Source organism: Haliotis rufescens, unplaced genomic scaffold (genome assembly GCF_023055435.1).
Source record: "Haliotis rufescens isolate VD_foot unplaced genomic scaffold, xgHalRufe1.0.p SCAF_18, whole genome shotgun sequence".
Classification (NCBI taxonomy): Eukaryota; Metazoa; Mollusca; class Gastropoda; order Lepetellida; family Haliotidae; genus Haliotis; species Haliotis rufescens.
Window position 1 is genome coordinate 23,344,353 of NW_025963868.1, and position 13,500 is coordinate 23,357,852.

The 13,500-nt window shown below is 41.9% G+C and overlaps 1 long non-coding RNA gene across 1 annotated transcript; it reads left to right on the plus strand.

Annotated features, from left to right (window-relative positions):
• Positions 1–4,077: 4,077 nt before the first annotated feature.
• Positions 4,078–13,116, plus strand: LOC124132899. Its single transcript, XR_006860838.2, has 2 exons — positions 4,078–4,209; positions 12,101–13,116. It is a non-coding gene; the product is annotated as an uncharacterized LOC124132899 (long non-coding RNA).
• Positions 13,117–13,500: the final 384 nt, after the last annotated feature.

Below are 13,500 nucleotides of genomic sequence, written 5' to 3' on the forward strand. Positions count from 1 at the left end.
CCTGCCGAGCCCTGGATGAAGTCGTCTGGCCTGAAATGTGAAACAGAAGGCTTTATGTTTGCTGCTCGGGACCAATCACTTCCCACTCGAAACTGTCAGTGTGTGATTTTGCATCAAAATGTAAATATGAAATATAGATTATGCAATGAATTTAATCAGACTGTCCAACACATTGTCACTGGATGCCCAGCTTTGATACAAACACAGTATCTTAAACGACATGAAGGTGTAGCTCGATCATTTTATTACCGTCTTCGCCATGCTTGTGGTTTTGACACAGAGGTCCACCCATGGTACGTCCCGGAATATGTAGAGGGCGTCATGGAAAATGATAAATACAAAATTCTTTGGAATAGGCCCGTTTACAGCCTTAGACGTATCCAGGCCAATAAACCTGATCTTGTCCTTTTTGATAAATCCAATGAAATCATTTATATCATTGAATTTTCTGTCCCCTTTGAAACAAATGTGATTGACAAGTCTGAGGAAAAACATGGCAAATATGCGAACCGCGCATTCGAAATGTCACGCTTGCATCCCAAGTACCAAGTAGTCCGACTCCCCATTGTTCTTGGTGCCTTAGGTTTGGTACCTCCAAATCTGTTAACTGACATTGGGAGTGTACCCGGGTTTGCTACCAGGAATACAGCCCTTCTGACAATCTGGGTAATGCAGAAGGCTGAAGTGTTGGGGAGTCTTCACCTTCTCCGAAAAGTTCTGGGTGGGTTTGACTAGGCGGCGCTTCCTGGGAGAAGTCCCATTCACTGTCTGGGCTGCATGTAGAGGGGGCAAGGGCCCTGAGCTGATGATGAGCCTAACCAGCCTGACTGTGACAGGATCACCCGAACCCTCTTTGCTGCATTTTTTATTTTAATCTGATGATGATGATGATGATGATGATGATAATAATAATAATAATTTGTTTACATGACGACTGAATACGGGTGAAAAAGGAATAAATGTTTCAAGGGCGAAGTGTCATATCTGGTGTGAAGACAACCACGTGGACGGCTGTACTTGCACGGCGCGTCGCCCACCACCAGTGTATATATCAAAGTTTACAAAGTTCCGTGATGTAACTGACATATTGCGTATATGCACAAGGAAGCCAGAGTTGTGTCACGAACTGGTTGCCTAATCTGGTCAGACCTGGAAAAAATCATTACCGTTGTCTTAAAAATATTTGTTTGTCCGCATGTGGGTTCACAGAGAGTGCAGTGCATGTGTTCCATGGTCATGGGAATAAAAGGCAGCAGATCTGTCTGAAATGATAATGAGAAATCATTATGATGTCTGGAACAAATAGATAATTTGTTCGTCCGTATGAAAAAAGTCAAGCATTTGTTTGTGCGATTTTCTGCCCCGGAAAAGTTTCTATATAAACTGCGTAGTAACCTTATAATGAGTTTGTCAATTTGTGGAGACTTGACTTTGTGGGGTGGTTCAGAGTGTTGAGGTGGGTGAGAGTGTGTTAGTAAAGTTGTAGAACAGTTATATCGATAGTCTAGCTTGATGACACCAACGGGTTTCATATATCGTAAACCGGCCACCAATGGGACGACCGAACACTGATAACCACTAACCTACCCAACGACCTCCAGCCTGAAGACCTGGGTCAAAGTCGTGATTCAAGATTTCTGAATCCCCCCCCCCCCCGCCCTTTACCATACCCTTGATTCAAATACCACCTTACCATATCTCATTCCCTTCCCACACCTTATATCATACTGCTTAAGACAGCTTAAGAGACACGCACTAACACGTGGCCTCGCCCACTTGAGACTTTGTACTTTACTCTAGGGTGGGGCGGGGTAGCTGTCTTCAACAATGTACAGACACACTCCAAAGCCATGTCAGATTGTGAAACCCTTACTTAGTGCAGTGATGAAAGCCGCGGGGGCAACAGGAAGGGCGAAGTAGGATAACGGCCCTTATTGCTGAGTGAGTGAGGGAGTATGGTTTTACGCCGCTTTTAGCACGGCGGGGGACACCAGAAATGGGCTTCACACATTGTACCCATGTCGGGAATCGAACCCGGGGTTTCGGAATGACGAGCGAACGCTTTAACCAGTAGGCTACCCGACCACCCCGGCCCTTATTGGCCCACGTTGTCGACATATATCATTTAGGAAATGAGCTAAACTTGCACGGCCTTGACTTATAACAACTGCGTGTATAAGTAAGGCTAGAAATATGTCGAGAACGTGTTTTCGGGATACTTTTTGCAATACTTGAACAACAAGCTCCAGTTTAGTTTCGGAACGTGGGATCAGACGGGAATGTTGTCTCACATCACCATGGGGCTTCCCACACAGGTGTCATAGGTGTTAGCGTCTTCAACCCGATTGTTAAATATCTTCCCAGGATAGTTGCAAGGTCAACCGACTCTTGACTGCATCTTGTGCCCCCCGCCCCACCCCCATGACAGACTGCACCTCGTGACGTCCCCCTCCTCCCTGATGGCAAACCTTGGTTGTTATATATAAATGCAAGTTCACATTGTCTATGGGTGACAAATATCACACATCCCCCCTCGTCAAGATTGATTAATTGAAATACTTTCAGTGTAGTAACTTACAGTGGAAGAAAACCAGATTCTTGTGATGACAAGACTGTAACATGGTGATGACACGATGATGACACGATGGTTATATGATATAACATGGTGACACGAGGGTACGAAACGAGGATGACACGAGGGTGACACGAGGGTGATACGATGGTTACATGATACAACATGGTGACAAGAGGGTACGAAACGAGGATGACACGAGGGTGACACGATGGTTACATGATACAACATGGTGACAAGAGGGTGACACGAGGGTACGACACGAGGATGACACGAGGGTGACACGAGGGTGATACGATGGTGATGCGAAGGTGACACGATGATGAGTAATTTGTTGAGGTTGAGTAATTGACCAATCACATGGCTTTGATCAATATCTGGACTCTCCCTCGACACATAGTTTAACCACAACGTAAAAGAAAACTTGGCGTGTCATTGTGAACACGGAACAAGAAGAAAGGTCGAGAACGCTGTAGGTGTGTTGGGTCGCCGCGTCACATTCATACAGACTGTTTTACTGTCACAATAAAACACAACGACGCATAAATGTACCTTAAAATCGGATGAGACTGCTTCCGACCCAAATCACGGAATCCGCGAAAACGTGTTTCGGAATAATAAAAAGAATTTAGTCATTCGCACTCAGGCCCACTTGGCTTTACAGTTGCCGACTTCATATCTCGGCTACAGTGAAGTGGGGGTCGTCCCTGCGTACGGACCAGTACCTCCTGCATTTTTATATAGGTGTTTTATGGTAAATAAAATTAGGTATACGATTTCATATCGAACAAAATATTGAAAAGGGCCACAACTGCCTCAAAAACGAGTTGTGTAATGTGAACTATTGAAACTAGTAAATACAGTTCTAGTTTGGACTCTTCCCATCGCTCGCCGGTTTTCCGGCTAACGACACACTACCACCTCGACAATTTTTCAGGACAGTGTGACATGAGAATAACCATATTGATAAAATTGAAATTGTTTGCTATATTCGAGACAAATATTTCTCAAATGACAAATTTGAAAAGCTTGCTCATAATAGAGTTAATGCATGCCTTATTATAAAATACTAAAGCGGGTATATATGCCACGATCCCCGTGAGGATTCTGGGTTTGAGTAAGTCCCCAATGACCAATGCTTGTAAGAGGTCACTAAATGCATCGGTTTGTCAGGCTCGATAGTCGGTCGCTTATCACCGTACCACTGATATAGACTCAATTTTATTTACAGTGTTTATTTGTTATTTGTTTTAAAACGTCGCACTCAGAAATATTCCAATTATATTGCAGTAGTCTATAAATAATCGAGTCTGGACCAGACAACCCAGTGACTGACATCATGAGGATCGATCTACGCAATTGGGATTGGATGGCATCCATCAACCAAGTCAGAAATCCTAACCACCCGATCCCGTTAGTCGCCTTTTTTCTGATCAATGTCCTAATCTAGGAAGTAAATGACGAAATGTGAATAGCTAGGCTGCACCCTCGTTCCTGATCTCTGACAGGGCAAACACACGGCCCAGCCGGCACGTCACGGCAGCTATTAAAGCAGACGGCACATGCTAGGCCTCACTCGTTCTCGCAGCATTTCATTAGCTCGACCGGACACAGCGTGGTTAAGCGCTAGCAATAAGGTAAGGCACGCTTTCATATGCATGATCATGTTGTTCAGGAAATCCGAAGGATTAAGAACATGGATTATTATTTCCGATCTTTTACTGAGTGAATGGTTTACATCGCAGTCAGCATTAATACTCCAGCTACGTGACGGCGGGCTATAAATAACCAAGTCTGGGCCAGATGAACTTTATGATATTGAATACTTCGATAAGTTGATACTTTGATACAGATGTGTTTCTCATTTTCGATGTAATCTTCGATTTTCTTGCCGATGTACACATGCGATACATGAGAAAGTGAGTGACTTTTTAACGAAATATTTGTGTGAAATATCTATTAAATATTGTTTGCCCCCCCCCATAATAATAATAATAATAATAATAATAATAATAATAATAATAATAACAACAACAACAACAACAATAATAATAATAGTGATGATGATGATGATGATGAATGATATCATTAATAGTTTCAAAGAAACACTCACTCACTCACTCGTGCAGGAACCTACGATCATGGGTTCGAATCCCGGTTCGGACAGGTTATGTTTCTAGGTTTGTCAGCACCATGCAGTGCTCGTGGGTTTCACCAAAGTGGTAAACGTCTGATCATGAAAACTGCATCACTTCGGACTTTCCCTCCACATTAGGCTGACACGCTGTGATATAACTGGAATACTGTTCAAAGCGACGTTAATTCCACTTCACTCACTCAGGGTTCGAATCCCAGAAATGGGAAATATTTCAAAAATAGTTTATTGGGTTTTGACCACAGTGACATGTATTTAGGGATGATATTTTCAAGATTTACAAGATTTGCACGATTTACAAAAGGACTCTGTTACAGCATGAGCAGTGACATATGGAAGCGTATTACTGCCACGGAGTAAAATTATGTTACCACCCACGTTGATAATACTTCCATCTGCGTATGTGATATTATAATCGTACGTATGGGACGGTGATATTGTCTTGTGAAGTTACTACCCCAGTTGTTTACTAGTTTACAGAAACATGTATTATAAAAATAAAATAAAGGTGATTACTTAATTACTGTTAATTTAATTAAATGTTTAAGAGCATGTTTGTCTTTTCCGTATTTTTACAACATACTGAGATCATTTCAAATTGTCAAATTATCAGCGCTAAAATAAAAACACAAACTGCAGGATTGTACCTTCAGTGCTTCATAGGATGATGACGAGTATTGGTTTGATGTGGGTACTATCCTCTCTTTATAATGGTTGTAAAAGACTTCGGCATGTGTCATACTTCAGTAACTTTGACACATTGAAATGAGTGAGTGAGTATGGTTTTACGCCGCTTTTAGCAATATTCCAGCAATATCAGGGCGGGGAACACCAGAAATGGGCTTCACACATTCTACCCATGTCGGGAATCGAACCCGGGTCTTCGGCATGACGAGCGAACGCTTTAACCACTAGGCTACCCGACCGCTCCATTGAAATGAAGATTTTCGTTAATTAACGTGTATATAGCACCTCAATAAAGACATGTGAAGGTGACCTGTGAAGATCTGGGGTAGAATAGGTCTTCAGCAACATATGCTTGCCGTAATAGGTGACTGTGCTTGTCGTAAGAGGCGACTAACGGGATCGGGTAGTCAGGCTCTCTGACTTGGTTGATGGATGTCATCGGTCCCAATTGCGTGGATCGATGCTCATGATGTCAATCACTGGATATTGTCTGGTCCAGACTCGATTATTTACAGACCGCCGTCATATAGCTTGAATATTGCTGAGTGCGGCGTTAAACAAACAACTAAACAAACAAACAAACAACATGTAAAGGTAGAAAGTCAGACAAATCGGTCATTATTAGTTAAACCAGAGACTATATTACACATAAATGACCCGGAACAGTTGTCGATTATTCGTGAAAATTTTGTTACAAAAGTCGATAATTCGACAATAGATGATACTTCTACGTAGATTGTGAAACTATCTTCTCCGGAGATGATATTTGTGGCAGTAATACGCTTCCATAGGGACGCGAACAAGTTTTATTATTAACATTGAACAAGTAACGTGCTGCGCTAAATCTTGTCTCAGCATTCTATTTTGATTACACATTAAATGAAACCCGCCTGACTTGAACCCAACTTCTGCATTTAAGTCTGTAGTTAATATACAAGAACCAGTTCGATTAAGGAAATGAACCATCAGTGGAAAATAATTGTGGTATTTGAAAATAATTTGTCACCATTATAAATTGCTGATTCAGAAACGGAAGAGATAGAGTCCATGTTTCCGCTTGTGAAGACAGTTGTCTATGAGCACGTGCTGAATGATGATCACGTGACTAGCTGCCGACATGACCATGATTGACCGGTGGTTGATGTTCAATGAGTTTCTAAACGCGTGGTCCATTATATAGTTAAATCACGCGTGGCCTTGGGCCAGCATCGTCATGTGTAATTGCGGTACCAGTGTATTTATGTTAATAACCTTGATGATTGCTCTCTACTTTACTGCAATATCTGGTGTCAAGCGACCCCCTACCTCTCCCCCTTCTGTTCTGTCTGCATCCTCTCTAATTGCCCTCTCTCTTTTTTCCATATGTGCCATGTATCTCCCTCCTTGCCCCCTCTCTGTCGTCTCTCCCCTCTCTCTCTCCTCTCCATCTCCCCTTCTCTCTCAGAAGATATACACCTTTCTGTCATCTCCCTGCATAAAGGCATATAGTTCCTGTTGGTGCAGATATAGGCGTGTACCCCCCTCCCCCAAATGTTTGAGTAAATGTAGTTTATGATATCTTCCATCACAAGACAAACTAACCCCTTTGTCACATACAGGCTATCAGTGTTCTTGCCTTGTTTGTATTTAAGCTTAAATAAACGTGAACACTTCTTCAGTAGCATCACTTTATTTTCATGTGCATATGTACACAAGGTAAAAATATGTTATACATATTGGCGCTCTGTACATCATATGATATTAGTAGTTTTATATGTATAATGGCCGACCTCTCTCTCTGTCTCTCTCTCTCTCCCTCTCTCTCTCTCTCTCTCTCTCTCTCTCTCTCTCTCTCTCTCTCTCTCTCTCTCTCCGCCCCCCCCTCCCGAATACAAATGCCGTCTGTCTGTATCGAGCGCTTGCTTTTTGCACAACGCCTGAATGAGCGTGATGGCAGCCTCCCCACTGTTGAGTCCCGCTGCAGGCAACAATTGTCGTCCTGATCACCCGCTAGCTAACTACTTCTAATTGTTGTGTTGATTTGTTTGACAGATAGCAATGTCACTGAGATATGACATTAGTCTTGTACGTGTCCATGGTAACTGACACGCTTTCCAAAGTCCTCATCCGAGTGCGACACGAAGACAGTAAATCAGATGTGTAAATCACGAAACAAATCAACATAGAAGAGGTTACAGTTAAACACCGTTGTGTCGAACTTACGGTTATCTCGAAGTAAAAGCATTGTCTATGCGTATTCCTTCTTTATTCATCAATTTCGGTTGTGTCGAACCTCGGACAACTCGAAGTATTTGTCTACGCCCCTTCAACTTCGACACAACAGTGTTTTCCTGTATATCTATTTCTTCTATCAATGACGATTCACCCGCGTACAACTTATCTCCTTCAAAACCACGCAGCACGTGCACTTAAGTAATAGACCCGTGAAGATTCCGGGGTAGAATAGGTCTTCAGCAACCCATTCTTGCCGTAAAAGGTGACTATGCTTGTCGTAAAAGGCGACTAACGGGATCGGGTGGTAGGCTCGCTGACTTGGTTGATGCATGCCATCGATCCCAATTGCGTGGATCGATGCTCATGATATTAATCACTGGATTGTCTGTTCCAGACTCGATTATTTACAGACCACCGTCATATAGCTTGAATATTGCTAAGTGCGGCGTTAAACAACAAACCAACCAACCAAACTTAAGTAATATCCGTATTTCCTTCAACAACGAAGTGTCACGTGCCTTCAGGGAAAATTTGTATTTCCCCTTAAAACCACGCGCCACGTGCACTTAAGTAATATCAATATTTCCTTCAACAACGAAGTGTCACCTGCTTAAAAGTGATAGCTTTATTTCCTTCATAAGCGACGAGTCAGTGCACACAAGATATATATTTGTTTCTTTCCACAATAAAGAAATGCCTGCATACGAGCTTCATCTTTCTTCCTTTCTCCCAGAGGTAAATCACGTGCATGTGCTTACAGGGTATATATTTTTTCCTTCAACAGTAAGAGTCACGTGGATGTAGGTAATAGCTTATCTTTATTAGTTAAGTCACGTACAAATTATTATACTATATATGTACATTATACGTTATTTCCAAGACGTTGGGAGGTGGGGTATCCTATAGGTTAAAGTATTCGCGTTTCACGCCAAAGGTCCGGGTTCCAAACCCCACATGGGTACAATGTGTCAATATCAGTCATATGTCATCCGCCGTAATATTGCTGGAATATTGCTAAAGCGACGTAGAACCATACTCACTCACTCACTCAGGCGTCGAGTACTTGTCACGTGCGTAAAGGTGATATGATTTACGTGATCAAATAGTTATATTTAGGATCGCGTTGCGCATGCCACATGCATGTTTCGTATACCCAAGATGATTCATAGCTGTAAATTAATAATTCTTATTTCAGACTTTGGCAATATTAAGTACATACATGAGTTACACACTGTCTAGCTCGTCGCCCCGGATATGTAAAGAGGGTATTCGAATGAACTTGAATCCCTCCGGGGTCGTCATTGGCGTTAGAAATCCCCAGGTCGATAAAATTAGCATTTGCTCTGTCATTATGAACAAACGCCCAGCACTCACGCCTCGACCACATTTCCATATTTTAAAAGACTTAACTCATTTAATAAAATTACATATATGGTGATTTTTGAAGTTATAGTGTTCTGTGAATCTCTGAGCCGAATATCTGCTCTTACGGATATAACATGACCCAGATTAAGACTGTATAGTCTTGCTATCTGATAAGGATCAATAATGTACCGCAACGCCGTGTGTGTTCATTCCTGACATGTAGACAAGCAATACTACTGAAAAAAGTAAGGGAGCAACTTTCACCAGGCTGATACTAATGTCACCATACGAGGTATCATACAATTGAGAAATGCGCCCCGTAGATTAGTATCGATTTGCTCAGCGTGGGTTCCTCACGTGTGGATTCCGAGTTAGAAAAGGTCCCAGCAACCTATCCTGGTCGTAGGGGCGACTAAATGGAGCGCGTACTCAGTCGCGGTAATGTGGTCGGTAGCGTCTCATCATACTCCAAAGGCGTGGATCGATCACTGGATTGTCTGGTCCACTCTCGATTATTTACAGACCACCGTCATATAGCTGGAATATTGCTGAGACAGGCGTTTAACAACAAACAAACAAACACACAGTTACATATGTAGCAATTTCTATAGTATTCTATAGTATCAACGTGTTTCTCAGCTATGGAAAAGTAAACCTCAGGCATGTGTTGTTCTTTTACTTAAAGTTTACTTAATACCAGCACGTTGAAGGACTCGAGGTTTTACAACACTAGAGTTTTCTCTGAAGTTCAGATTTTAGTCATCTGAACAACTGAATTCGAATGCTTGATACTGAACTAAATCTGAACATAACTCCAGCCTCGAAAAAAACAAATTAAATAGGCCTCGTGGAAAGATAACGAGGATGCACTGATGTTTCTGGTGTGACGTGGCTCCAGATTCTATCTGCTTAATTCTCTCGGCAGTACGTAGCATGGCATTACACAGCATCATTAGGCCATATCACCAAATACTTGTTTCTCATTGGTTTGTTTTGGTATATGGTAAGCAGGTCAATTTCTCCCAACTACTCCAAACAAAACAACCGGGCAAAAGAAATTATACACTTGAAAATTGGATTTGACCAAAAAATTATAAATGTTATCAAAACGTTAATGGGCTGAAAACAGTCGCTGAAACGCTACAAACGTAAGGCCCAAAACATTACTAGGATATCCGTATCAACTACATCATCAAATAACCAATTCTTGCTTGTTTCATTTGTACACTCTTTTTTTACACCATAGTAGTTGTTATAAAACGCCCCTTTCTTGGGGAAAGCATTTGCAGGACCTCTGGACTGGTTACATTAAAGAGTTTAACTGAAGACTTGAAGACGACTTTAAAAGTCGTAATATAAACCGAATTTAGCCTTACGTAGTTTTACGTAATTATAGCTTAAGGATAATGCCGATTAATAAAATCGGAAGCTCATTTGTGTAAATAATGCCTTCATTGGGCAAAATGCTTTTTTTCTGAATGGAATCTAAACATAAACCACCCAGGAGGAAAACATTCGTAAACTCGTAGGAACCTGATCGTAAATTCATATTTGGCTGATCATAAACCCATATGAACCTGATCGTAAACCCATATGAACCCGATCGTAAACCCATATGAACCTGATCGTAAACACATATGAGCCTGATCGTAAACCCATACGAGCCTGATCGTAAACCCATATGACTATGATCGTAAACCCATATGAACCTGATCGTAAACCCATTTGAGCCTGATCGTAAACCTATATGAGCCTGATCGTAAACCCATATGACTATGATCATAAACCCATATGAACCTGATCGTAAACCCATATGAGCCTGATCGTAAACCCATATGACCATGATCGTAAACCCATATGAACCTGATCGTAAACCTACATGAACCTGATTGTAAACCCATATGAACCTGATCGTAAACACATATGAACCTGATCGGAAACACATAAGACCATGATCGTAAACACATATGAACCTGATCGTAAACCAATATGAACCTGATCGTAAACTCACCGGAACCATCAGGAAACCAAAGTTCCATTTGGTGTCCTGTGGGTTCCCTCATTCGAAAAGAGGCGGTCGGGTAGCCTAGTGGTTAAAGCGTTCGCTCGTCACGCCGAAGACCCGGGTTCGATTCCCAACATAGGTACAATTTGTGAAGCCCATTTCTGGATTCCCGCGCGTGGAATATTTTTAAAGCGGCGAAACCATACTCACTCACTCACACGAAAACCAACTGTCATTAGCCATGTCGGTGAGAAACGGGCCATGTTTAGTATTTGTCCTTACAGTAACATTGCAGACTTGGGATGTAGGCTGAAGTCTAGGGATGGCATTTGAAATCTAATCTTACGTTACATGTTGTGGTTATAATGACGTCATCGGGACCCAATCAGTTGAAGTGCTAACGTAAAAGCAAAACTCTCGCGTTACCGTCATTTGCGAAACAGATGGAATCACTGGTTACGTGCCATCAATGTTTTTTGTTTCGATGGGATCATTGGATGGGAACGTTTTGATTTCAATACGATGTCAGAGCTGTGGGAGGTGTCAAATGTATTTAAGACTCATTTAGATGATATGCTATGGATGTTGATCATAACGGAAATTTTGTATCATGCGATTTGAATAACGCGTTTGTAATTACTCTAATGCGTTTTGCAATTTAATATTTCGACTTTTGGAAATGTGATTATTAAACTATAACAATTTTACCCTTTTAAAATAAATGAAATTCTTCATTGTTTCTATGTCATGGAAGGGGCGGTCGGGTAGCCTAGTGGTTAAAGCGTTCGCTCGTGACGCGGAAAACCCGGGTTCGATTCCCAACATAGGTACAATTTGTGAAGCCCATTTCTGGTGTCCCCCGCCGTGATATTTCTGAACTATTGCTAAAAGCGGCGTGCAACCATATTCACTCACTCTATGTCGTGGATACCTCGGGGCAGAACAGAACCTCATGCTGATTTAAAAGCCGACTACAATGTGATGACCTGTTGTCTGACCTGTCTGTGTAACATGTAACATGTAACATGTAACAAATACATTGTATGTCCACGCTTGTATGCTTGTATTCAATGTTCTCACAACCAACTTTTCTTGATTTCAGATGACCAAGTTTCTACCTGTTTTGTTATACCTATCAGTCGTGAGTTACGTGACGTCAAAGCCCACCCTCTTTGTGAAGGATGTCGGCTGCAACGACCGCGACACCGACACCAAATGCTACTACTGCAGCTCCCACTACGACAGACCGGAGCTTTACGAAAAATGTTGTAACGACGTTGCGTTCCAGGATCACTGTAAAACAGAAATATGGGTGGAGCTTAAACGAGAGAGTATGTGGTGATCCCAATTCAGGATTGTAGTCCCCTTTGGAAGTGTCGGCCAAGACGGAAGTCAGTGGAAGGAACGATAACTCTTACCGGATCTGAACCAGCTTTTAATGCCCCGGATGTAAATGGGGGAACCAAATGGCTTGTGTGCGTTGTGATATAGTGTTTGGCTTTGAAATTCCCCCAAAGTCATTAAGATACAATTATTACGGACAAACGACAGTGAACCGCAAAAAAATTAAACATGAAATTATATTTTGAAAGTAGTTCAGTTAAAGTTAAACGACTTTGATGTGATATTGTGAACACTCATTTCTTGGTTTATTTTGTCATTGTTTATTCGAACAAGAGGGACTCATAATTATGTCACGGTTGTGAAGTGATGGCAAGTGTTTCTCGAGTGATATACAGAGAGGAGTTACAGATGGAATGGCAGTTGTGGCTGCAAGGTTAACACACAACCTCGAATGAATGAGGTGAGGACAATTGTGCATGTGATACGTCATGTGCAGTTACTCGAGATGAAGTTGATGAGACAGGTGCCCGTGATGAGCAGGTAGAATCCCAGGCAGGGATGTTGATCCTGGAGATGGACCAGCCTGGAGATGGAGGCAGCAAGAAGAGTTATTGACGTTATATTCTCTATAATTTTATTTTGGCCCTGGATTCGGCCGTCTTGGTTAAAGTATCGTTTGTTTATATTTGCTTGTTTATTTATTACTCTAAATGTTATTTATTTATTGAGAGTTTATTTATTATAAAATATGTGAAATAAATTTTATACATTGTAGTTTATCGTCATACTTTACATGATTAATTATTTCGTTCCTGGGGCGGTCGGGTAGCCCTAGTGGTTAAAGCGTTCGCCCGTCACGCCGAAGACCTGGGTTTAATTCCCAACAGGGGTACATTGTGAGAAGCCCATTTCTGATGTCCCCTGCCGATATATTGCTGGAATATTGTTAAAAGCGGCGTAAAACCATACTCACTATTTCGTTCCTATTCCCCTAGGGCAGACCCGGTTTATTAGATCACCCAGTACCCATGCTTGTCACAATCGGCTTTTCAGTCACAGGTTTGCCTGGTTGTGATTCCGTTCTTGACCTCCCGCAGTGGTTTTGTTGGAATACTACTGACTGTGGTCGTTCAAGTTATGATCAGTTGCGAGGCTCAA